Here is a 27,067-nt window from a genome sequence, read left to right as displayed (position 1 = left end):
TCCTATTTATTGGAAAGAAATCCTATTTTTCTTGGATTTAATTATTGCTTGGGATAATTATCCAAATTAAATCCAAGGTCCGATTATTCCCATTTATTTCATGAAATTTTCGGCCCTTATGGTTATTTCATGGAGATTTTCAAAATCCCCTTATTTTATGGGAGAAGGGATTTTTATTTTATTATTTGATCTCTTACTTGTTCTCTTCCATAAATAAAGTCAAATATCCTATCATATCTTACCAAATCTAAGAAGATCTTGCCATATCCTATTTAAATTGGGATTTTAATTAAATTCCTTGTAAGGAATTGAAATTCACGCCTACTTCCATATTTTTAGGGAGGATTTATTATTTTATTCTGCTCCGTGATATTTTATCCTACTCCATGAAATATTCGAATTAAATCATATGCTAATTAAATAGCATGAAAATTCGAATTCCCCTAATATCTCACCCATTTTAACGCCAACTACAACCACCAAATCTCCTCAAAATCTTTATTTATTTAATTATTGGATTATATCTTGCACTCTATAAATATAGGAGGAGAATCAAAACCCTAGCATCACAAAGAAATCGCCCCCCCCACTCCCAAAATTCCGATCACTCCCTCTCCCCACTCTCTCAAAATTTTCTTCTACTTTCTCCATTACTTCTTCATCTTGTGTGAAGAATTGAAGTTGAAATTCAAGAATTTGTTGAAGAATCAAGGCTACTACTTTGTTTCTACCGTTCATTCTATCGAAAAAGGTATTTCTATTTTGATCTTTTCTTTATCTACCGATTAATCGGTGTTCTTGAGTCCACATGCATTTAGAATGAGTGAAGGGGAAATTAATTGATGAATGAGATGCACATGTTGAAGAGGTTGGCAGCGGAAGCGCTAGGTTATCATAAATCAATTACATAATAATTCTGATCTATTTAGCGGATTATTTAGACAAATTCTATTCGCGCAATTATCACATGTATCATGCTCAGAACTCAAATAAATCATGCTTTAAATTAATTGAAACCTAAAACATGCTTTTCTACGGTTTAGCCATTATACCTTGATGATTCTCCAAAGAATCGAAGATGGCTAGCGTCTTCTCCACATGAAGATCTTTAGTACAAAACCACGGATCTTCTGACTGGTCCCCGGACTGTAAACTGATATCTGGGTGGGCTGATCTCACCAATATACTAGGACTTAAATAAAGAAGACAGAAATCCTATCCCACAAAGGATAAAATTCGACCACTCCAAGGAATAGGGAGGGGGCGAAAATTTTGAGTATTAAGCAAGTCTATTTTCTGTCTCCTTTATTCTCTTATTTATAATATGTCACATATTGGGGCCAGACAGGGATCTATGGAAGGCTTTGGATATGGGCTCCTCCAATTAGCTTTTTACTAATTAAATTAAATCCAATTTAATATAAGCTTAAAATTGGAATATTACGAGCAGCCACTACAGAAGTAATATTGCACTCCCCATCCAAATCCGAAATTACAAGTACTTCGGGTTTCCAAAAATTAATATTTATTTCCCGCGCTTAAGATAGAAACATCTATTAATTAATTATTGTCTGCTATGGACTTAATTAATCAATATCTTATTTATTCTAAGAGAGGACTCAGCAAGAAAATCTTATTTATTATTCATAGAGTAATTAAACTCCAACTAGCTAGGTTCCGAATAATAAAACCTTATTTCAAGCTTCTCTTGAGGATGTTATCAAACGAGACTCACCTCGCGCACGATTCAACATAATAGCAATCCCAGCACCGCTAGATACTAATCACCACTACCCAATATACCAGGCTTATTGGGTTGCGAAAAACCCGCACCATTTGGTAAGTCAAAGTAGTGCATAATCAATACCGTATGCTCAATGCCAACGTACATTGATTAAGAAATAATTTACGAGACCTCGTCTTTCAGTAGATAGCATAAAGATTGTCTCGCTGTTAGATCCTTTCAGTGCTATACCACACCAACGTCATCTTATTTCAGTAAGGCTTAGAAATAATCGGACTGACATTGCAACCTTTCACGATAGGTAGTCTAAGCTAAGCCTATCTGGGTTGTGAAATACTTCTTTTTCTTTGTTTAGAACTGACCGTGTTACCTTAAAGTGAACGACGCCCACAACCGGTCTACTAAAACAAAGACTTAGACTTTGTTAAGTTACTTATACATTTAAACATGCAATAAACATCCATTAAATGTAAAACATTACAAAAATAATCTGTTTATTCCTTTGGAAAATAAAATAAGAGTTTCAACAGTATTCAATCACTCGAAAGGTGATTTCTAGTATACAAACTCTATCAATCTCCCACTTATACTCAAAACAGCTTTCGAGTATACAAAAAAAATGTGCACTACGTCTAATTCTCCTACTTATACTGAAAGCGAGTTGAGGTCTCGAGCGAATCGAACTCCCATCCCTTCCACATGGCGCTCGAACGGTTTGACCGCCAATGCCTTAGTAAAAGGGTCTGCTAGGTTGTTCTCTAGGTTGTTCCTTCGAATTAGCTACAACACCAGAAATGGTGATACTCTTGGGCAGATTCGTAACCACACCTAAGTCCATAAGGAAGTTCTTGAGCCATACAACCTCTTTTGCAGCCTCCGAAGCGGCCTGAAGCTCGGCTTTTACGAAATGCAGAGTTGTTTAGACTGTGTGCACAATAAGGAATAACAAGTCTCCTGGGTCCAGTGAATCCACTAGATCACAAGGTCTAGGAACTCACGGATCGTTGGAAGATCTCGGTCGTCGGACACACAAAATACCTCTTCAAAAACCCTCAACCACGTATACTAAAATTAGCACAAGGAAGTAGGGATCGATCCCACAGAGATGGATGTGAAATTAGACATGCTCAAGGATTCGGGACTATTTTTGGGTTGGCTGCTGCCACGCATTTTTGGGTTGAGGAAATTAGACTAACTTGAGTGAAATCTTCTATGCTAACAGCTAGATCTAGGCAGAACAGAAATCATGCATGTAAACTGGAAAGCAAGATAATCACTAGATCTAAGAAACTATTCTAAATTACCTAGACCTGAGAAATAAACTGACGTTGGGACCATTTGCTGAAAAAGAAGAGTACGGACGAAAAGCTGGAAAACAACTAACTAAAGTACTAACTAACAGCAACATCATCTTCTTCAAATCAAATTGCATAAAAACTCAGTAGAAACAGAGATGAAACATAATCGGAAAACAAAGCAGACTGGATTTCAGCAATTTAACGAAGAACAATTAAAAACTAAACATATCTACGGCTACTAGACGGAGTAAACTGCAAAGAGATCAAAAGAGTCCGAAATCCATGCACAACTTGATTCCCCTGTTCAGATCCAACCTCGGATGCTAAATCCACTCCGGATCCAAGCATCCGACACAAACTCCGACCAAAAGTAAATCCATAGCTTCAGATTCAACAAACAACCACCAATCAGCAACAACAATTCGGATGTATTCCCCAGATCAAGCACAGAATTGTCCAAAACAGAGATTAACATGTAACTGCCGAAATAAAACTTCAAACAAACACAGAATCAACGTAAATCAACACAAGATAAACGCCAACATAACATAAACCAAATGCTTAGATAATCGGTAAATAGCAACAACCAAATCGACTTCTAAAACGATGAAGTTCGAACGAAATAAAGTGCAAAAACAAAATGTAAATAGTTTGTATCTTCGCCCTTCGCAAGGGCGGTGTTACGACTGACTTTCTCTGAAGATAAAACCCTTAGAAACCCTAAACTACCCCAGAATTCCCATTTTTCAAGTGTGTGTGAGTGTGTGAGCTAAGAGCAAAATCGTATATGGCATGTGATGCATGCTCCTTTATTTATAGGCGTTGAAGTGGGCCCAGCGAGGTATAAATAGTCTTTGTTGCCCTCAGCTATTGACTTCCTTCTTCTAGCTATTCTTTTCCCTTCAGTTCTGCTCACTTTCCTTCAATTTCCTCTGCTAGTCCATTGTCTCCAGCTTTCCCTGGATCTAGCGTCTCCTTCACACACCTGGCTTAAAAATTGCGTTAGACCCAACAAAATAAAGTGTTTTTCTACCACATAACCGATGCACGGAATTAGCCTTATCAAACTGCTCACACTTAAACCATACTTGTCCTCAAGTATAAAAACAAGAAAAGAATAAGGCGAATTCCAAAGCATGGTTATCCCCTGATCGACTCTTTAGACTCTTAACAGACTCCTAGACTAGACACAACTAATGCACAGATAACAAACACTTAAAAAGAATACGCATAGACACATATGCATGAACTAGTTTCAAATTTTAGGCAACCGTCCCCACAAGATTGAGGTCAATCCAACAGGCTGCACTCCTCCAAATAGACCCTTTCCCTTCCTCGACCTAATCAATCTGTCAGTTCGTCAAGATAGCCCTTTACTTTCCCAACAGTTGGATTCACTCGATCACTCATTCCTCACCAGGGATGTTAGGACCTCTCTTAAGTTACTGCCAAACCACTGAAGCGACCGGTTATGAGAGTTTTTTCCCTTTTTCCTGGGTCAGGTTATTGTTGCTTCCTGCCCTTAGATCTATTCCCCCTGGACTTCTGACAGGGCCCAAGAGTGCAGTGCAGGTGTGGCGTGATATGTGTCACTCGATCTAACAGGTCCAGAGGATTCGACTAGACTTCGGAGGCTAGAAGATCATGAAACTTATCAGAAAGGGGTCGTCGGGTGCACTCTGTCCCTTCAAAAACCTCAACCCACTATACTACAATTTAGCATAGGGAAGTAAAGGATCGATCCCACGAGGACGAAGGTGCTACGAAACTGCATTTGAGGATGTTTTGGGAAAAAGGGGTTGGCTGCTGCCACGCAATTTTGTGGGTCGAGAACTTAAGACTACTGGGTCTGAGAGAGAAGCAAAATTTTACTCTACCTACTGGGTCTGAGAGATCAGAAGAACTTTACTCTACCTACCGGATCTAATAATTGAGAGCGTACGGAACATACATGACTTAGAGAACTAAGATATTTTTAAGTTTTAAAACAGCTGGGGTAAACTTAACCAGCGTCTGGAAAAGCATGCAGAAAAGTAAAAGAGACAAAGTGGATCGTACTGACAGGTCTAGGGGACATGCAGAAAAAGCAAAGTACATGCTGAAAAGTACTGACATAAAGCAGATTTGGTTCTAACTACCAACAACTTCATCTTCTTCGGGAATCAAACAAGAATAGCAGAAAAAAGAGAGTTTTAAACACAATGAAAACAGAGCAAACTTTAGATCTAGACTTAAAACGAGGAATTAAAACCTAAACTAACAGGTCTATACTACTGGACCTAAAGGATGCAAAGAACAGAAAGTAAATAGCCATACTCATGCACAACGTAAACATCAAGCACCAATTAAACGAAACTTCAACTCCGAAACACCAAGATTCAACAAATCCAAACATCTCCATATGCAAATCCCTAATCCTCCAACAACAAACCAACAGATCTCAGCTCCAAACATCCAACAACAAACAAAGAACGAAAGCTAAAAGCAAGAGATGATCATAAACTCAGAAATATCCAACCAAAGCAAACATAAACTTCCATAATAACTAGAAATAAGTCTGAACCCAGCAGATCAAAGTCAGAACTAGAGTTATGAAACTTAAAACCAACAAAGCACTAAACGAAAGCAATAAAATTGTTTCTTCGCCTTCACAAGGCGGTGTTACACAGCAAAATAACAACGATGACGATGAGAACCACGGTGGCCAGAATCCTCCATGTCCAAGTGCGCAGCAACACGAAACGAAAATCTGAAGTATGGAACTAGAACTAGAGCTAGGAGAGCATAGAAGTGGCTGTTCACGGATTGTCTTGTTCTTCAAGGTTGAGCTCTTTATATATGTGAGGCTCTGATCCCTAGGGTATCCCTCTGGTGATTTTACGCCCTTGCCCTTGAGTAAGACTCTTTAAAATAATTTGTTCTCGCTCCATTCTGCTCCTGTCGCCGACTTTTGATTCTCCCAGGTCCGAACGACGACGTCTGATTTTTACTTCAATTCCATCTCTTTTGCATCTGCCAGGTCAGGTAACAGCAACTCCTGGGTCCGGCAGATTTACTACGCACCTGAACTCAATAACGCACATTAGCGCCCCAAATGCATATAATTTTAACCCTAAACCAATAAATGAAACGAGCCTTATCAAACTGCTCACACTTAAACCATACTTGCCCTCAAGTATGAAGACAAGAAAAAGGAATAAGGCACGTTTCAATGCATGGTTTCCCCTTAACCGACTCTATAAAAAAAAAGAAAAAGACTCAAACTACTAGACCTAGACGCTAAGGACTTAGACAAAGAAAACAGATAAAAACACATATTAAAACATAAACATAGAAATGCATAAACTGGTTTATTTTCTAGCAGCAATCCCCACAAGATTAAGGTCAATTCAAGAACCTACAGTCTCCGAATCTTTCTCTTCCCTTCTTCTATCTAGTTGTCTTGTCAGTTTGTCAAGATAGCCCCTAACTTCACTAACTGTTGGATTCGCTCGATCACTCATTCCTCACCAGGGATGTTAGGATCGGTCGCTCTTTATATGCTATACAACTGATGCCTCGGGTCAGAGAGTTCCCCTGTCTTAGATCTTATTATAATTTTCTCCTTCCCTCCTGGACTTCGTCCAGCTTATACCTCCCTGGACTTCGTCCAGCTTATAACTCCAATTTTTATTATTTTTTTTTTTTTATTTTTTTTTTATCCAGACATTGTTCCAGTTTGTTCCTCCCTTTTTAGACCCTGGACTTCGTCCAGCTTATACCTCCAGTACCCTTCCCCTGGGCCCGAGAGGTTACTTCTATCACCAAAAATTTTCTCCTTCTAAGTTCTTTCCCTGAGCATCAAGTGGCAGCCCTCTCATTTGGTGTTAGTATGAAGTATTTAAGGCTTATAACTCACTTTTATGGAGGGCTTCACAACTAGATCAGTCGAGGCATATTCTATCGTCCTTACTTCATCCAAACCGACTTTGATTTATTAAGGAAAAGGGCATCAAAGTTGACATGCATTCTCTCTTCAATCACTCTCACTAAGGGGCTTTGCTTTCTATTCACCAGTTATGCATAACACATAATTTCCTACTAACTGACTACTACTAACTCCTAGACCTAGTAAACAGACACACATAATTGACATTAACTTGCACTAACTCCCTCCCCCCTCCCACTTCACCATGCTTGTCCCCAAGCATTTTTTTGGTGAAGTGGAAAACAAGGCTAAGTTAGTGCGACACTTAACAGACTCACAAAGCACATATTATGTAAAAACAAACTTCTCACACTTAGACCGAGAATCGGGCTAAGTGGGAGAAGATGCACAATTAAACAGACACCAAAACATGCTAAAAAAAAAAACTTCTCACATTTAGACCGAGCATCGGGCTAAGTGGGAGAAGATAGCTAACACATATGTATAAAAAGATAACACAAATATTCACAGACACATAAAAACGGGCATGCTTTGTAAAAAAGAACTAAAACATAAAAAGACATAAAAAAACTGAAATTTAAAATTACTTGGTTATGGAGGGGGGGTCAATTCTGGCTCTGGTCCCCCATGGGACAAGACTTCTTGGGCACCGTCTTTGCTTTCTTCTGGCTGGGCTTTGGTTCATCATCCTTCTTGGCCTTCTGTTCCCCTGGCCTGGGGGTATCCTTCTTCACTGGTATGCTGGTGGTGGTCTCGCTGTCCTTCCTCTTCTTTTCTGGTGGCATTTCCTGGGCGCCGGAGGCTGGCTTCTCTGGGGTGACTCCTGGGGTCAGCTGCCTAGAGTCTGTGGGCAACTTGGGAGGCATGCGCTGCTACTGGGCCCGGAGGATCTTTTGATCTTCATCATTGTCTCCAAGGCATGTGCCATCTTGTCAGCGTGCGCAGCCATCATCTCCCTCTGAGTTACCGCCTCTTGGTGCAGCTTCAGCAAGATCTCCTGTTGCTGCACCGTATTTGCTCCCAGCTTCAACATCGATTCTTCCATCCTTGTCTGCCACCCTTCACTTTCCACTTTCTCTTCACCTTCTTCATCTGCCCTCTCTGTCTTAATCTTTACTCCGTCAGCTTTCCCTACTTCGTATAATCTCAACACACCATCCTTCATTATCGTCAATCCCTTGTTGAAGAAGAACGGGAGATCGAAGTATCCTGGGTCGCTACACATTGGCAGGTTGGTGATCGAGTTGGCTATCTTCATTGACACATTTCTCTGGAGGTATGCTCCCAGCAAGTTGCACGTGTAGAGATGGCGGTCGGAGTGAGTTCTGACTCTCTGGCATGCATAGGCAGTCCAGTACCCGAGGTGGACTTTCACGTTATTCAGCATGCACCACATGAAATACAACTCTGGAGTAGTGAGGGTTGCACCCACTTGACCCAAGAGATTGTACCCGATATATACTTGTGCCAATCGAAGTATAGGGTCAGTGATGTTCATCCCCTTTGATGTGCTTGTCTTGAACTTGGCCACCTTCTTGTGGGCAACCATCCTCCAGGCCTCCTCAGCATCGAAGCCAGCTGTATACTTGGGTGCGCCGATCTCTCTCTCATTCCACGCTCCTCCTCCTCCTCCTCGGGTGTCAGTAGTCCCAGTCTCAACGACCACTCCCTCATACTCATCTCCATCTCCTCGTTGAATATCCTGAAAGAGATTGTGTCTGCATCGAGATCCGTAGATTGTTTGAACTTGAACGATGTGAAGAACTGCTTCGCCAGAGCCACCGGCACCTCCGCATTGCTGTGGTTGAGAAGCCACTCAAACCCTATGCTTTTGAAGTAGGAGATGAACTTTTTCTCCACTCCCAGTTCCTCTAGGTCCGAGAGGCACAACTTCTTTCCGGATTTTGCCGACTTTCCATTTGTGGCTCGGCCATCGCACGCCTTCTGCAGCTTTGGGTCCTCAAACTGGACCATGGCTTCCAACAATCTTTTGGTCACAAGGACCTCCATCGTCTCGAACGGGCTCTCCTCCATGGCTGGTATCTCAGCCTCTTCTTCTTCTTCATTTGGATGGGCAAACGGCACACGGATCGCCTTCGGCACGCGGGGCGAGATTTCTTCTGTTGGGGCTTAGCAGCATGCTTACCCTTCCTCTTTCTTTCCGCCTCATATCTCGTCTCCAGGGCCTCCGGAGAGATCTCCTCCTCGGCTGGTAGCGTTTCTTGGACCAGGGGGATATCATCCCCAGTCTCCTCTATATCCTCCAGCCTCAGGCGCTTGGACCTGCCTGCCTCTGCTTCATCCACTTGCTTTCTATTCAGACGGGATTACCTCCTCGTCATCCTCTCGTCCGTCGGAGTTACTTGGTCATCAGTAGTCGTATTGTCCACCACGACGATGTCAGTCTCGATCTATTCACAAAATTTCTCGGCATCTTGCTCATCGCCGTCTCTTTCTTCCCCCTTCTCAACATCCTCTCCTTTAGCATTCTATTCCTCCTCTGTCTCCTTCTCAGCAACTCCCTCATCAACACTCTCACCTTCCTTCTCAGCCTCCTTGTCAACAACTGTCTCACCTTCTTCACCTACGCTACCCTCATTACCCTTTTCATCATCCTCAGTCTCCTCAACACCCTGTTCCTCATTCTCTTCCACCTCCCCTGTTTCTTCTTGACCCACTTCCTCTGTTTTATCACTCTCCCCTCCATCTTCACCCTCCTCTTTTCCTCCTTCGTTCCCTGACCCAACGGCCTCTTCATCCGGTGTTTCTTCTTTCTCACCTAGACTACCCCCTCCCCTCCTCTCTTTCTAATTCCTCCGTATCCATCCTATCACCCTCCTCAGCACCAGTTTCTTCTATATTTACAGAGGGTTCGGCATAGGGCTTTGTTTCTGTTTGAGGAATAGTGTGTGGGGGGTTCGTCTCTTGAGTTAGGGTTTCGGGTGAAATTTGGGGGTTTTCGGGGTGTGTGGGTAAGGCTTGTGCAGTGGGTGTTTCGATTAATGTTTGGGGTCTTGGTGGAATTGTAAGTGGGGTTAGGGCAGGAATTACCTCTTCTTGTTTCCGGCATGCCTCCGACATTTGTCCGAAGAATTTGCTCGCCTTCGGCCCTTTCCCGTACTTCCTCATGAATTCTTGTATGATTTCCTCAGGATCCGGTTCTGCTTCGTTGGATTTTGCCTCGGCGGGGTTGTCTTGTCTGATGTTTTGCTTTGGTTGCACTTCGGTCGATATGGGCTGCGGTGGAACTTCCGGCGGAGTTGGGTTTTCTTCTGGTGGCGGCATGGGTGTTTTCTCGGCCGTGGGAGTCAAACTCGTCGCCTCCGTCACCTTCTTTGTGGTCTTTCTTTTTGGCGGGTTCTTCCCGCGGGTTGTGCGTGACGCCGGATTTTTCTGCATCTTCGTCTACGGCGTTGTTTTACGGCGGTGGTTAATGGCGGTGGGTTTGATGGTTCTCGGATCTGCAGAGAGAAAGAAAAGTTTGGGAATGGTGAGTTATGAGAAAATAATTTTAGGTGGGGGAAGTTAATTAGTTTTTAGGGAAGTTATTTTAGGAAAAAGAGAATAAAAGGAAAATAAAAGAAATAAAAGGAAAAGAAAAAGAAAATAAAATAAAATAAGAAAAAGAATATCATGATTGGCTAAAGGCGAACGGTCGCGTCTCTGACGCAAGCAACCGTACGCCTCGCCAGCTTTTCGAAATTTTAAATTCAAACTTCCCCCTGATTTTTCTCACTTCCCTCTGACCTGGTAATCCGAAACACTTAGTAAAAATAACGAAATTTCCTGAACGTCTGGGTCAAAGAGATGAGCCTTTCACACTTGTGCATTTCCACAGATGATCAGAATTTTCAAAAATCTTTTTGGGTTTTAGAAGCATATATATATTTTTTTGTATTATCATAATAAACTTATTCATGTTATTTACACCTAAATGTTTAAATATTCTTGGGAATTAACTGGTCCAGTCAGCTGATCGAAAATTTTACCTTATCTTCCTGACCTAGTAATTCCCGAAGAATATTTAAACATGGCTTACTAGGCAATAGTGGAAGGTGTGTGGAGTGGAATTTCTTTCACTTCACACAACTCCGAACTATCCCTAAACACTTTCACTCTATGACCGTTAACAAGGAACGGAACAGAGTTAGCATTGACTCCCTGAATTTCCACTGCTCCATGCGGTCGAATGCCAACAATTGTGTAAGGCCCTATCCACTTGGATTTCAGCTTTCCAGGCATGAGCTTGAGCTTTGACTGAAAAAGGAGTACTTTATGCCCGACCTGCAGCTCCTTGACCCGAAGGTTTTTGTCGTGCCAGAGTTTGGTCCTCTCCTTATACCACATGGCCGAATCATATGACTCCAGCCTCAATTCCGCTAGCTCCTGCAGTTGCATCTTCCTCTCTTCCTCACAGGCATGAGCCTTCATATTCATTTCCTTGACTGCCCAATACGCTTTGTGCTCTATCTCCACGGGCAGGTGGCACATTTTTCCAAATACCAATCTGTAGGGTGACATTCCTATTGGTGTCTTGTAAGCGGTTCTGTAGGCCCAGAGAGCATCACCCAGACGCTTGCTCCAGTCCTTCCTTGATGTATTCACCGTCTTCTCTAGGATGCCCTTGATCTCTCGATTTGAGATTTCAGCCTGCCCATTTGACTGGGGATGATATGGAGTGGATAACCGATGGTGGACTCCATATTTTCTCATCAGTGCTTCAATCGTCCTATTACAGAAGCGAGTCCCTTGGTCTGAGATGATCGCTCGGGCCACGCCATATCGGTTCAATATATTGGCCTTTAGGAACTTTGAGACTTCCTTCGCATCGCTTGAGCTTGTAGCCTTGGCCTCTATCCACTTGGACACGTAATCCATAGCAACCAATATATACGTATTTCCATACGAGGATGGAAATGGGCCCATGAAGTCCATGCCCCAAACATCAAAGATCTCGCAGACTATTATAGGAGTCTGTGGCATCTCATCTCTCATAGAAATCCCTCCGGTCAGTTGGCACCTGTTACAATTCTGGCAGAACTCATAAGCATCCCTATTCAATGAAGGCCAGTAGAAACCGCTATCCAGAACCTTTCTTGCCGTTTTCCTTGGTCCAAAATGGCCACCACATGCTAGTGCATGGCAATGATTTAGCACGTCTCTCTGCTCCCACTCTGGAATACACCTTCTTATTACTTGATCTGGACCCATCTTCCAGAGGTATGGGTCATCCCAAAAGTAGTACTTGGAATCACTCTTAATCTTCATCCTCTGGGCCCTAGTGATTTCTTGTGCGGTAGGTAATTCTCCAGTAACTAAATAATTCGCCAGGTCCGCGAACTAAGGCTCGTCATTCGGCTTGCCTTTCCGTTTCTCTGACTCATCGGGCCCAGTTAATGCTAACACTGCTACCCATCTGATTGGTCTAGTGGATTCCCTAAGTAATACAAGTGCTCCTCTGGAAAAGCATCAGGGACGGCTTCCTCATCTTCTCCCTGGTTAATCCTGCTTAAATGGTCAGCCACTCTATTCTCGGTTCCTCTCTTATCTCTGACTTCCCAGTCGAACTCTTGCAATAGCAGCACCCATCGGATTAGCCTTGGCTTAGATTCCTTCTTGGCTAGGAGATATTTAATGGCCGCATGGTCAGTGAACACTATCGCCCTCGACCCCAGTAGATATGGTCGGAATTTTTTAAATGAGTACACCACAGCCAGCATCTCTTTCTCGGTGGTGTCGTAGTTCTTCTGGGCCTGGTTGAGAGTCTTTGAGGCATAAAATATGACATAACTTTTTCCTTCGATCCTCTGCCCCAACACTGCTCCTACTGCAAAGTCACTCGCATCGCACATTACCTCGAAGGGATAATCCCAGTTGGGCGAGCGGATTATCGGAGCTGTGACCAAACGATCCTTGAGTAGCTGGAAGGCTTTTTTACACTTATCATCAAACTCAAATTCCACCTCATTCTGGAGTAGTCTTGTCAGGGGTTGGGCGATTTTTGCGAAGTCCTTAATGAACCTTCGGTAGAACCCTGCATGCCCCAAGAATCCTCGAATCTCCTTCTGATTCGTTGGGTGCGGAAGCTTAGAGATCACCTCCACTTTTGCTTGATCTACCTCAATGCCCCTCTCAGATACAATATGCCCCAGTACTATCCCTTCCTTGACCATAAAGTGGCATTTCTCATAGTTTAGCACCAGGTTCTTCTTCCTGCATCTCTCCAAAACAACATCTAGGTGCCCCAGGCAAGTCTCGAAAGAATCTCCATATATGGTGAAATCGTCCATAAATATTTCGATGCAGTCCTCCAGTAGATCCGAGAAAATGCTCATCATGCATCGCTGAAATGTCCCAGGTGCGTTGCACAGACCAAAAGGCATTCTCCGGTAGGCGTATGTTCCAAAGGGGCAGGTAAATGCGGTCTTCTCCCGATCCTCCGGATTGACATATATTTGGAAGTATCCACTGTAGCCATCTAGAAAGCAGAAGTATTGCTTTCCCTCCAACCTTTCCAGCATTTGGTCGATGAAGGGTAGCGGGAAATGATCCTTTCGTGTGGCCGCATTGCGTTTCCGGTAGTCTATGCACATTCTCCACCCCTTGACTAACCTTGTGGGCACAAGCTCGTTGCGGTCATTCTTGACTACTTGTATTCCTGATTTCTTTGGCACCATGTGGACAGGACTCACCCACTCACTATCGGGAATGGAGTATATGATTCCCAGGGCCAGCAGCTTCAATACTTCCTTTAAGACTTCCTCTCTCATGTTGGGGTTAAGTTTCCTCTGGAGATCCCGGTGTGCCTTGGCTCCTTCTTTCAAACGGATATGGTGCATACATAGATCGGGGCTAATCCCCACTAGGTCAGATAGAGTCCACCCTATTGCTTTCTGGTTCCTCCCCAACACTTCCAATAGCTTGACTTCCTGCTCCTGGGTCAGAAGGCTGTTGATTATGACAGCCAGAGATTCGCCTTCAGGTGGCAACAGATTCTTCTCCACTCCTTTCTTGACCAGCTCGTCCAATTCTGGCAACTTTTCCACACTAGCCAGTTGGACCGATCCCTTGGACCCAGTGGATCCGGCCTTGCCACAGAAATCCATTATTGCCTTTGTGATTTCCTCATCAGATAGCCCTTGCTTAATAACTGCTTTACACCCATCCTGCAACCTCTTTCCTCATGGATTCGGTCATCTCCGAGGTATCAGCCTGTTCTTGCAATAGTTCGGTCTCAAGAAATTCCTGGACCAGGGGGTTAATCACATCAACAAAATGGAGGTTTTCCACGTCAAGTGGTTTCCTCATAGCTTCATCAATACTTAAAGTGAATTTCTCCCCATTGTAATCTAAACATATGGTGCCATCAAAAACATCAATTATAGTCTTAGCGATCCTCAAAAATGGTCTTCCTAAAAGAACGCCACTAGACTCAGCAGTTTTGTTTTCACTCATCTTTATCACATGAAAATCAGCAGGGTATAGAAAATCATGAACTTTAACTATCACATTTTCTAACACTCCTTCAGGGCTAATGCATGACCTATCAGCTAACTGTATCACCACTTTCGTATCAGTCATTCTTGCTCCTACCAGTTTTTTATATATGGAAAGCGGTAACACATTAATAGATGCACCTAGATCACACATAGCAAGCTCGACTCTGACACCTCCTATAGTGATAGGTAAGGTAAACATACCTGGGTCAGTTTGCTTCGACGGCATTATCCTCTTTTGAATTACTGCAGATACATTCTCCCCGATCACGATCTTTCCATCGGATTTTGCCTTGCCCGCAATGAACTCCTTAATGAATTTGCTGAACGGGGGCAGCTTCATAGCCTCCAGGAACAGGAGATTGATCTCCAGTTTTCCAAAGATCTCCATGAAATCCACAGGGTTGTCCTTTTTCTTCATGGCATCCCTTCGGTAGGGAAAAGGTTTAACCCTCTTTGTTGCGTTGGTCGGATCTTCCTTAGAGGGCTCTTCCGCCTCTCCTTTCTCTTTTTCAGTTTCTACCTCAGGCTCCGGGTCTAAGAAAAATGGGTCAGCCATTCGAGGTAACGATCCTCCCAAGTCACCGGCTTGGATATCATCCTCTGCCCTAACTTCTTCTTTTTGCTGGACCGGGTGGATAACATCCTCGCTCATCGGCACTGGCGTTTCATCATTTACCTTCAGCTTGGGTCCTTCATATGCTTTCCCGGATCTCAGGGTAACTTGGCTGATATTTGCCCTTTCTGGTGGCTTTACTGAGGCTGGAATCCTTCCTTCATATCCTCGCATGTCGCTCAGGGACGTTGCGATCTGAGATAATTGCTTCGACATCAGATCCATCGCGGCCTTGTGTTCCTGCTGAGCATCCTGGAGCTTGTGGACCACGTCATTTTTTGCCAGCAAGTTGTTTTGCATGTGCTGTTGAGAATTCACTAGGTCATGGACCATATCATCCAGATTCCTCTGGGTCCGAGTGTTCGGTTGACTGCCACTTGGCCCTTGACTATGATTTGGTCCACCTCCTTGAGGCGGGCGAAAGTTTCCTTGACCTCCTTGGTTATTGTTGTACTGATTCCCTGGTCCCTGATAGTTGTTGTTCCTCTGGTGTGGGGGTACATATGAGCTTCCCTGGTTATTTTGGTTCCTATTGTTCTAGCTGGATTGATTTCCTTGACCTCCCTGACTCCAATTACCTTGTGCTCCTTGATTCCAGTTGCCTTGCCCCTCTTGATTCCTTCCGGACCAGTTGGGTTGGTTCCCTTGGTTTCCTTCTGAGTTAGTGATCTGGAGTTGAGGGTTTTGATTCCCCTCGGACCACCTGAAGCATGGATTGTCCCTCCATGGAGCGTCTTTGATTCTCCACTGGTTCCAATTGTTGCCTTGACTATTTTGGTTCCAATTTCCTACCGCATTTATATGGACTGGACAATCCATCCCTCCTTGAGATCCGCAATAATTGTAACCATCCTCTGGACCCAGTGCTTGTTTTTCTTTCTCTGTTGGACCCGGTGAATCGTTCTTCCCTAGGGCAGTTAGGATAGTCTTCTCCAGCTGCTCCATTCTAACATCCATCCCTGCATCCACTCGGGCATCCATCCTTTCTTCATTTTGCACTGTGACTACATCCGCACTTCCCCTCCTTAGGATGGTACGAGGTGAATCGTATGCCTTTTTTGCATCAATTAATCTTCCCAGTATCGCTCGGGCCTCGCTCACCTTCCTCTTGGTGAAATTTCCTCCACTAGCGGTATTCATCAGATCTTTGGACTCAGGTTTTGCTCCTTCATAGAATAGATAGTAGGTTTTGGCTTCCATCATCCGGTGGTTTGTGCAAGCGTCGAGCAACCCCTTAAATCTGGACCAGTATTGGCTCAACGATTCATCATACTCCTGCTTGCATTCCTGGATCTCTTTCTTAAGAGCATTTGTTTTGTTAGAAGGGAAAAAGTAATCCAGAAATTCCAACTTGAAGTCCTTCCACGTATGGATCGAATCGGGAGGCAACCTTAATAACCACGTGTTAGCCTCCCCCTTCAGCACAAACGGGATCGCGCGTAGTCGGTAATCCTCCTCTGTTGCATCGTTGGGCCTCTTCTGAATACTGCAAAGCTTACTGAACTCATTGAGGAATTCATATGGACACTCATTCCTCCGACCCGAGAAATTTGGTAAAATACCCAGCACATTAGTTTTGATGTCGATCGCCCTCTGGCGCTGATTGGAGACAATGGCCTGGGCAGGCTCGCCATCTAAATGGGCAGTGAGCTAGTCGATCTCCGGATCGTCGTCGCCCGCATTGGCCATACCTTCAACGCTTTCCTCCTCTGTTTCTGAGGTTGACTTTGGTTCTTTCTTCAATGACGAAGATGACTCCTCGTCGCTCTCCGAACTCAGGTGAACTGGATCCCCTGTTGTAAGCCCCGATCTGGTGGTAACTGGGAATATCGCTTCCTTGACCCGCCAACTAGTCTGGGCGCTCCTCCAACCAGGTGAGTTGTTCCAGTTTCCGAACCGGTAGCTTTTGTTCATAAACTGAAAAAAGAAACAAAAGAAAACATAGTAAATAACTATTTAAACCAAAACATTCGCAAACACACAAATAACACCATGCTATCCCCGGCAACGATGCCATTTTGACAGGGCCCAAGAGTGCAGTGCAGGTGTGGCGTGATATGTGTCACTCGATCTAACAGGTCCAGAGGATTCGACTAGACTTCAGAGGCTAGAAGATCATGAAACTTATCACAAAGGGGTTGTTGGGTGCACTCTGTCCCTTCAAAAACCTCAACCCACTATACTACAACTTAGCATAGGAAAGTAAAGGATCGATCCCACGAGGACGAAGGTGCTACGAAACTGCATTTGAGGATGTTTTGGGAAAAAGGGGTTGGCTGCTGCCACGCAATTTTGTGGGTCAAGAACTTAAGACTACTGGGTCTGAGAGATAAGCAAAATTTTTTACTCTACCTACTGGGTCTGAGAGATCAGAAGAACTTTACTCTACCTACCGGGTCTAATAACTGATAGCGTACGGAGCATACATGACTTAGAGAACTGAGATATTTTTAAGTTTTAAAACAGCTGGGGTAAACTTAACTAGAAAGGCTTTCCTAATTTGGACAGACAAGCATAAAGCAAAAAAGCAAGACAAGTTTCCTTAAACTACCAGCGTCTTGAAAGCATGCAGAAAAGTAAAAGAGACAAAGTGGATCGTACTGACAGGTCTAGGGGACATGCAGAAAAAGCAAAGTACATGCTGAAAAGTACTGACATAAAGCAGATTTGGTTCTAACTACCAACAACTTCATCTTCATCGGGAATCAAATGAGAATAGCAGAGAAAACAGAGTTTTAAACACCATAAAAACATAGCAAACTTTAGATCTAGACTTAAAGCCTAAACTAACTGATCTATGCTACTGGACCTAAATGATGCAAAGAACAGAAAGTAAATAGCCATACTCATGCACAACGTAAACATCAAGCACCAAATAAACGAAACTTCAACTCCGAAACACCAAGATTCAACAAATCCAAACATCTCCATATGCAAATCCCCAATCCTTCAACAACAAACCAACAGATCTCAGCTCCAAACATCCAACAACAAACAAAGAACAAAAGCTAAAAGCAAGAGATGATCATAAACTCAGAAATATCCAACCAAAAGCAAATATAAACTTCCATAATAACTAGAAATAAGTCTGAACCCAGCAGATCAAAGTCAGAACTAGAGTTATGAAACTTAAAACCAACAAAGCACTAAACGAAAGCAATAAAATTGTTTCTTCGCCTTCACAAGGCGGTGTTACACAGCAAAATAACAACGATGACGATGAGAACCACGGTGGCCAGAATCCTCCAAGTCCAAGTGCGCAGCAACACGAAATGAAAATCTGAAGTATGGAACTAGAACTAGAGCTAGGAGAGCGTAGAAGTGGCTGTTCACGGATTGTCTTGTTCTTCAAGGTTGAGCTCTTTATATATGTGAGGCTCTGATCCCTAGGGTATCCCTCTGGTGATTTTACGCCCTTGCCCTCAGCTATTGACTTCCTTCTTCTAGCCATTCTTTTCCCTTCAGTTTTGCTCACTTTCCTTCAATTTCCTCTGCTAGTCCATTGTCTCAGCTTTCCCTGGATCTAGCGTCTCCTTCACACACCTGGCTTAAAAACTGCGTTAGACCCAGCAAAATAAAGTGTTTTTCTACCACATAACCGGTGCACGAAATTAGCCTTATCACGGCCACATATTCGGCTTCCATGGTAGAGTCTGCAATGCATTTCTGTTTTACACTCTTCCATATGACAGCTCCACCTCCTAAGGTAAACACATAACCAGAAGTAGATTTCCCCGAGTCTTGATCAGCTTGAAAATCTGAATCAGTATACCCTAAAGGACAGAGCTCGCCTGGTTTGTAAACTAGAACATAGTCCTTAGTCCGTTTAAGGCACTTGAGTATGTTCTTTACTGCAGTCCAATGTCCTTGGCCCGGGTTTGATTGATATCTTGCTACCATGCCAACAGCAAAGCAAATATCAGGTCTTGTACAAAGCATAGCATACATGAGATTACCAACTGCCGAAGCGTATGGTATCCTTCTCATCTCAGCTATCTCAGTTGTTGTCTTAGGAGACATCTCTTGAGATAAATGAATGCCATGTCTAAAAGGTAAGAAACCTTTCTTGGCATCTTGCATGCTAAATCGGCTAAGTACAGTGTCGATGTAGGGTTCTTGGGATAAGCACAACATCCTTTTCTCACGATCCCTAAGGACCTTGATACCTAGGATGTGTCCCGCATCTCCCATATCCTTCATCTCGAACTGGTTTGACAACCAAGTTCGTACTGATGACAACATCTTTTTATTGTTTCCAATTAGAAGAATTTCATCTACATATAGAACTAAGAACACCACATTCCCTTTCTCAACCTTCTTGTACACGCAGCTCTCGTTAGGGCATTTTTCGAATCCAAACTTGTGAACAGTTTGATCGAAGCACTGATTCCATGATCTAGATGCTTGCTTAAGGCCATAAATGGCCTTTTTAAGTTTCCAAACCATGTGCTCTTTGCCCTTCACGGCATAACCCTCGGGTTGTTCCATGTAGATGGTCTCCTCAAGACTATCGTTCAAGAACGCAGTCTTAACGTCCATCTGCCATACATCCCAATCCATGTAAGCTGCTATAGACAATAGAATCCGGATCGATTTGAGCATGGCCACTGGGGAGAAGGTCTCGTCGTAATCGATACCTTCCTTTTGGGTATACCCCTTAGCCACTAGTCTTGCCTTAAAGACTTTAACTCGTCCATCGGGTCCACGTTTACATTTGTATATCCACTTGCTCCCAATGGCAGTACAACATTCGGGTAGGACGGACAAATCGTAGACGTCTTTGTCTATCATAGATTGTAGTTCCGAATCCATTGCTTTTACCCATTCGCAATGATCGACATCCGCCTGCACTTCAGCAAAGTTCCAGGGATCTAGTACATTGCTGTCCGAGGAGTGATCCATGGATTCCCCCAAACCAATGTACCTATCGGGCTCATGAGAAACCCTACCACTGCGACGCGGAACTACAACATTAGGTGTAGAAGTTGAAGGTTCGGGAATAGGTTGTACGATTGGTACTTGTTCTTGGTTAATGGAACTTGTGACTGAAGTGAGCTCTTCAAGAGCCACCTCACTGCTGGGTTTATGATTCATAACAAAGTCTTCCTCTAAGAATGTCGCGTGAGTACTCACAATGACTTTCTTGTCTCGGAGACTATAGAATTCATAAGCTTTCGAACCTTTGGGGTACCCTATAAACAAACATACCTTTGTCCTTGAGCCCAGCTTAGTTGGATCATTTTCCAAAACATGAGCTGGACACCCCCATATCTTGAGATGTTCTAGATTGGGCTTGCGCCCAGTCCACAACTCATATGGAATGACAGGAACATATTTTGATGGTAAATTATCTAAAATATGACTTGCGGAAAGCAAGGCATGTCCCCAAAATGAAATAGGCAGTCGTGCATAACTCATCATCGATCGGACCATGTTCAACAAAGTCCTATTCCTTCTTTCAGCTACGCCATTCTGCTGGGGTGTGCCCGGCGCAGTCAGTTGGGATTCAATTCCCTCTACTAATAAGTAGTCCAAAAACTCGGCACTGAGGTATTCGCCTCCGCGATCAGATCGCAGGCATTTGATACGTTTTCCATGATGCGTCTCCGCATAAGCCTTAAACACCTTGAACTTGTCAAAAACTTCAGACTTAAAGCGCATCAAATAAACATATCCGACTTTCGAGTAATCATCAATAAAAGTGATGAAATAGCGAAAGCCGCCTCTTGCCTCGGTTGACATTGGTCCACACACATCAGTATGAACGAGTTCTAGTACTTCCTTGGCCCTATTACCTTTCACCCTAAAGGGTCTCTTAGTCATCTTGCCTTCCAAGCAGGATTCATACATGGAAAATGATTCAGTATCTAGTCCTTTAAGAAGGTCTTGATCCACGAGAGTTTGAATCCTCCTTTGATTGGCATGACCAAGTCTAAGGTGCCACAAGTACGTTTCGTTCATTGAACTTGAAGGTTCTTTTCTTTTCTTTGAAATTTTCGATGCATTATTGAGTTCTAATTTGCGATTATTAAATTGTGTAGATATGATTGTGTACAGATTATTTTCCATGATACCACGACAGATATAAGAACCATCTTTCTTAATAACACAACTGTCATTAAAAGAAATCGAATATCCATCAAAAACCAATTTAGAAACTGAAATTAAATTTCTCCTAAAAGAAGGTATCAACAAAACATTCTTCGTAACCAAAAATCTATCACTAATAAAACGCAAATAAACGTCTCCCGCTGCTACGGCCGCCACTTTAGTAGCGTTGCCCAGCTGGACTTCGATCTCTCCATCATATAGTCGTCTTGTCACCTGCATTAAGTCAGGATCAAAACAAATATGATCAGTTGCTCCAGTGTCAATAACCCAAGTATGAGATGAAGTCGAAGATAAACAAGATTCGACAACAAAAGCTTGGTGCATACTTGTAGCCTTACCCGTTTTAGGGCAGTCTGGCTTCCAATGCTCCTTTTCTCCACACTTGAAACACTTTCCGGTTTGCTTCTTTCCCGACCTCCTCTTTTTCTTTCCCTTAGCTTCCTTAGGTGCGACCTGGTTCGTCACTTTCTTCTTTTCTGCGCCAGGCCTAGGGCCAGAGGAACGATGTGACGAACTAACCATCGCAGCCTTAGCTTGGTTCATGAGATCCTCTGCCGACTGAAGTTCAGTCAACAACTCAGCCAAGGTGTAATTCCTTTTGTTCATCTCAAAGTTGAGCTTGAACTGCTGGAAGCTAGGAGGCAGACTCTGAAGGATAATAGTAACTTGGGACTCGGCATCAATGACGCCTCCCAAAACCTCAATTTGATTGAGGTGGCTCATCATCTGGAGGACATGGTCCTGCACAGACGAGCCTTCCTTCATAGTCTTGCACATGATACTCCGAAAAGCTTGAGACTTAGCCGTTCGATTTTGAGTACCAAAGAGATTCGTGAGATTTTGCATAATATCCGCGGCAGTCGCCATGGCGGCATGCTGATGTCTAAGCACTGTTGACATGGAGGCCAACATATAACACTTAGCCATCTCATTCGCCTTATGCCACCGCCTATGCGCATCTCGCACTGCCTGCGCGGCATTAGCCGCCGGCACAGGGGGCCGAGGTGTTGTGAGCACAAACTTGTACTCATCAGCCGTGAGAACGATGTCCAAATTTTGTTTCCATTCTATGTAATTTTGGCCCTCGAGTTTGTTTTCTTTAAGAATTGCAGAAAGAGGATTAAGTGACATGTTGACGATTTAGTTTGCACTGCAAAACAGAATATTTACTATTTGTCATAAACTTATGTGATGAAATTGAGTAGATTAAACCATAAAACTTTTCAAATTCTCAAAACTGTAAAATTAAAATTTTGTACCCTCAAGCAGAGGTTAATACGCATTAAAATTTTAACATTTTTACTGGTCACAACACCGACGAATAGTCCAGAGACCGCAGCACGGCATGGCCGCCAAATGTTGCCTAAGCACGACCATCAGATTTAGCATTACAGAATCTCGTTTCTACAACACACTCCCATAACAATGCTCGTGCGTTGATAACAAGACCAAGCTATCTCATAAATTCTGTTTGAACTTCTGAAACTCATAATTTTCCTAGGATTATTGTCCCCACAGCATGGGTGGCGATAATGTTAGAAATTACTTTCTAGTTCACACTATTTATATTTGAGGAGTCCACCTATATGAACTCGCTATTTCTTAGGATTATTGTCCCCACAGCATGGGTGGCGATAAGATTCAGAAATTAGCTTCATAAGTTGCGGACCAATCGATGGAGACCATATACAAACTTAGTTCGTAATTATCGCTTAGATATTTAAGTTATGGTTTTTCATTAATTATCCTTAGCCTTAGTGCAGATTAAAGGCTTAGTTAAATTTTGTTGGTATTTAATTGACTGGATAATTAAATCTTTTATTATCTTTTAAACATCTTATTAAAGGATAATACATTAATAACTAAAGTTTAATCCATATTCATGTCTTCTATAAGATTTATCTAAAATAATTAATTATTTATATCTTTGACTGACATGAATAAATAAACTTAAATTAATTCCTTATTAAGATTGGGAAGAGAATAATATTTTATTATTTAATGAAATCCTACATATCTATCCTTATTAGGATTCTAGATATATATTTAATATAATTAGGAAACTATTAAATTATTCTTGCCCACATCATCTAGGATTTGAAGATATCCATAGATATGGTCTATAATCAAAATATTCCTAAAATCTAGGGAAATCTTCCCTAAATATTTTATTTTCATTAAATAATAATATTTTAATGACATCTTTTAATTTAGGAATCAAATAATCACTAAAATAATATTTCATCGTTCTCTCGTGATCGAGGTTCGCACGATCAACGACGACAAAAGATTCGTCGGAGTTCGACCGTCGGAACGGCGAATTCGCTGTCTAGCGATCGCAGGCAGCGCGCGCGACGCGCGGCTGCTTCCTTTTCCCTCTACCCGTCGCGAAGGCGACGAGTTCCTCCTCCGTCGACGTTGCCCATCCACGTGGTCACCGCCATGCAGCTCCGGCGCCTCCCTCCGCCCAGACGATCTCGCGCAGAACGGCAGCAGCCGCGAAACGGCGTCGATGCTTCTCGGTCCGGCGTCCCTAGGGCTGGGTTCGACTAGGGTTAGGTTTAGGTCTAGGGTTAGGGTCTCGGCCGGTAGAAATCGCCGCTGCTCTCGGACGAGCAGCGGCTTCAGTCAGCCACCCCCTTCGTCTACCGCCGTCTGATCTGGGGCGAGGGCCGCCGTGGTCTTGTCGGCGGCGTGGACGAGCCCTCGCTTGTATTCACATCGCCGTGCGATCGCACGCCTACTCCCACTCGACAGCTGCGATTCCCGAGGCATTCCGGGACCGGTGGTCTCTCCGGCGACGCGCGTGAGTCAACCCTCGTATGCGTGTCGCCGGTCGATCGCCTCCCATGCTCCCACTCGCTCGACAACCCTAATTGAATCGCATGTTGCGCGATTCGTCTTGATAGTTCCAAAAATTTGAGTTATTTGTTTCGATAGTTCTTGAGTTCATCATGCATAAAAAATATAACAACTAAAAACAAGAACATGCTTCGAACACAAAAACGCATGCAAACATGAATTTCGCGAAATTTAAATCCAAATAATCAGAGCCAAAGATTGGCTCTGATACCAATTGAAGGGGTTGTCAGCGGAAGCGCTAGGTTATCATAAATCAATTACATAATAATTCTGATCTATTTAGCGGATTATTTAGACAAATTCTATTCGCGCAATTATCACATGTATCATGCTCACAACTCAAATAAATCATGCTTTAAATTAATTGAAACCTAAAATATGCTTTTCTACGGTTTAGCCATTATACCTTGATGATTCTCCAAAGAATCGAAGATGGCTAGCGTCTTCTCCACGTGAAGATCTTTAGTACAAAACCACGGATCGTCTGACTAGTTCCCGGACTGTAAACTGATATCAGGGTGGGCTGATCTCACCAATATACTAGGACTTAAATAAAGAAAACAGAAATCCTATCCCACAAAGGATAAAATTCGACCACTCCAAGGAATAGGGAGGGGGCGAAAATTTTGAGAATTAAGCAAGTCTATTTGTTGTCTCCTTTATTCTCCTATTTCTAATAAGTCACATATTGGGCCCAAACAGGGATCTATGGAAGGCTTTAGATATGGGCTCCTCCAATTAGCTTTTTACTAATTAAATTAAACCCAATTTAATATAAGCTTAAAATTGGAATATTACAAGCAGCCACTACAGAAGTAATACTGCACTCCCCATCCAAATCCGAAATTACAAGTACTTCGGGTTTCCAAAAATTAATATTTATTTCCCGCGCTTAAGATATAAACATCCATTAATTAATTATTGTCTGCTATGGACTTAATTAATCAATATCTTATTTATTCCAAGAGAAGACTCAACAAGAAAATCTTATTTATTATTCATAGAGTAATTAAACTCCAACTAGCTAGGTTCCGAATAATAAAACCTTATTTCAAGCTTCTCTTGAGGATGTTATCAAACGAGACTCACCTCACGCACGATTCAACATAATAGCAATCCTAGCACCGCTAGATACTAATCACCACTACCCAATATACCAGGCTTATTGGGTTGCGAAAAACCCGCACCATTTGGTAAGTCAAAGTAGTGCATAATCAATATTGTATGCTCAATGCCAACGTACATTGATTAAGAAATAATTTACGAGACCTCGTCTTTCAGTAGATAGCATAAAGACTGTCTCGCTGTTAGATCCTTTCAATGCTATACCACACCAACGTCATCTTATTTCAGTAAGGCTTAGAAATAATCGGACTGACATTGCAACCTTTCACGATAGGTAGTCTAAGCCTACTAGGTTGTGAAATTATTCTTTTTCTTTGTTTAGAACTGACCGTGTTACCTTAAAGTGAACGACGCCCACAACCGGTCTACTAAAAACAAAGACTTAGACTTTGTTAAGTTACTTATACATTTAAACATGCAATAAATATCCATTAAATGTAAAACATAACAACAATATAACAAAAATAATCTGTTTATTCCTTTGGAAAATAAAATAAGAGTTTCAACAGTATTCAATCACTCGAAAGGTGATTTCTAGTATACAAACTCTAACACGTGTGTGGGTGTGCATGTGTGAAACCGTGTGTGTGTGTGTTGGTGCGTGTGATCGTGTGTGTGTGTGGGTGTGTTTTGAAACACTCATGCGTGACACGATTTGATGATAAATCTGGAGTGTTGTGCGAATAGAAGCGATATGATAATCGTACTTTGATTTTGAATGGTGATATTAAAACTAATTGTTGGGAAAAAAGGGAAACGTGGGAACATGCATGATTTTGATCGATGAAAGAGACTTACTTGTAATACATAAATTAAAGGTGATAACTCGCGCTCACGGAGTGATAGCAAGAAGAAGAACATACTTGTGATCTAGGAATCGAGGTGGGCTTTATTCTTAAACTCTCTCTTATGTTGCAAATTTATGAAAGTGGAGCAATAAGGGTGGATTAAATTGGTATGCCATGCCTATGATTATTTTGGATATTGTATGTGCCTGATGCCTAGTTTGCGAGTGCACTCCATTAGGCTATAGGGCTATATAAACGAATTCGGGTCTGAGTAGGGCCGCAAACCCTATCAGGCTAGTGTACACGGGAGATCGGGAGCCGTCCTTGCTAGTCGTCCGGTCTCGTGGGCGAAAGTGTGGCCACACTTCGTCGCACCATGATAGTGTTGATTGACGAGAAAATGGGAGATATTGTTTGACTGGTCAGTCCATGAAATATTTTTGTGATACTCGATGCTAAACCTCGAGTTCACTATGGTAAGGGTGGCATATCTATTAAAACGTTTTGGCATGAGTCCACTGAGTATGTTTAAAATACTCAGCCCTGCATGTGTTTTCCCTATGTGCAGGTTGAGCAGCGACGGGCGGTCGGTGGTATTGAGACAATTGAATCGAATAAAATGGATGTTTGGAACTTTGAGTGTAGTCGTGTCTTCATACATGGCTTCGCTTTCTCTTGGATTGCTTCCACTGAATTTTTGAAACTTATTATCTTTGGTTGATTTGAACTTATTTCTTTGAATTGGAATATTGTGAAATATTGCGTTTTGTTGGATTTACAATAAACCCTTGACTTTTGAGCTTAGCCTATGTTATCTATTAAATCTTGATTTTCGTGATTAAGCCGTTGACTTATTGCCTTGATAGTTCATTAAACACTTGGTCAAATCTCTTTAAATGAAACCCTAGTCTACGTTCTTGTTGCCTTTAAGTTCGCCTAAGTAGCAGTTGCCGTATTTATTATACCCTAGAAATCCGGGCTGTTACATACAAGGTCTTCCAAGAGTGGAAGGCCGCAACTGACCCCACGGAGAAGAGGTTTCTTCACTCGATGCTCGAGAACATGCGGGTGGATTTGGATGCCTGGAGGGCACTGGTGG

The sequence above is a fragment of the Salvia hispanica genome, chromosome 2 (assembly GCF_029641045.1).
Source record: "Salvia hispanica isolate PSC_SH4W2 chromosome 2, Shi_PSC_v1, whole genome shotgun sequence".
In the NCBI taxonomy this organism is placed as follows: Eukaryota; Viridiplantae; Streptophyta; class Magnoliopsida; order Lamiales; family Lamiaceae; genus Salvia; species Salvia hispanica.
This window is presented reverse-complemented; position numbering follows the sequence as displayed.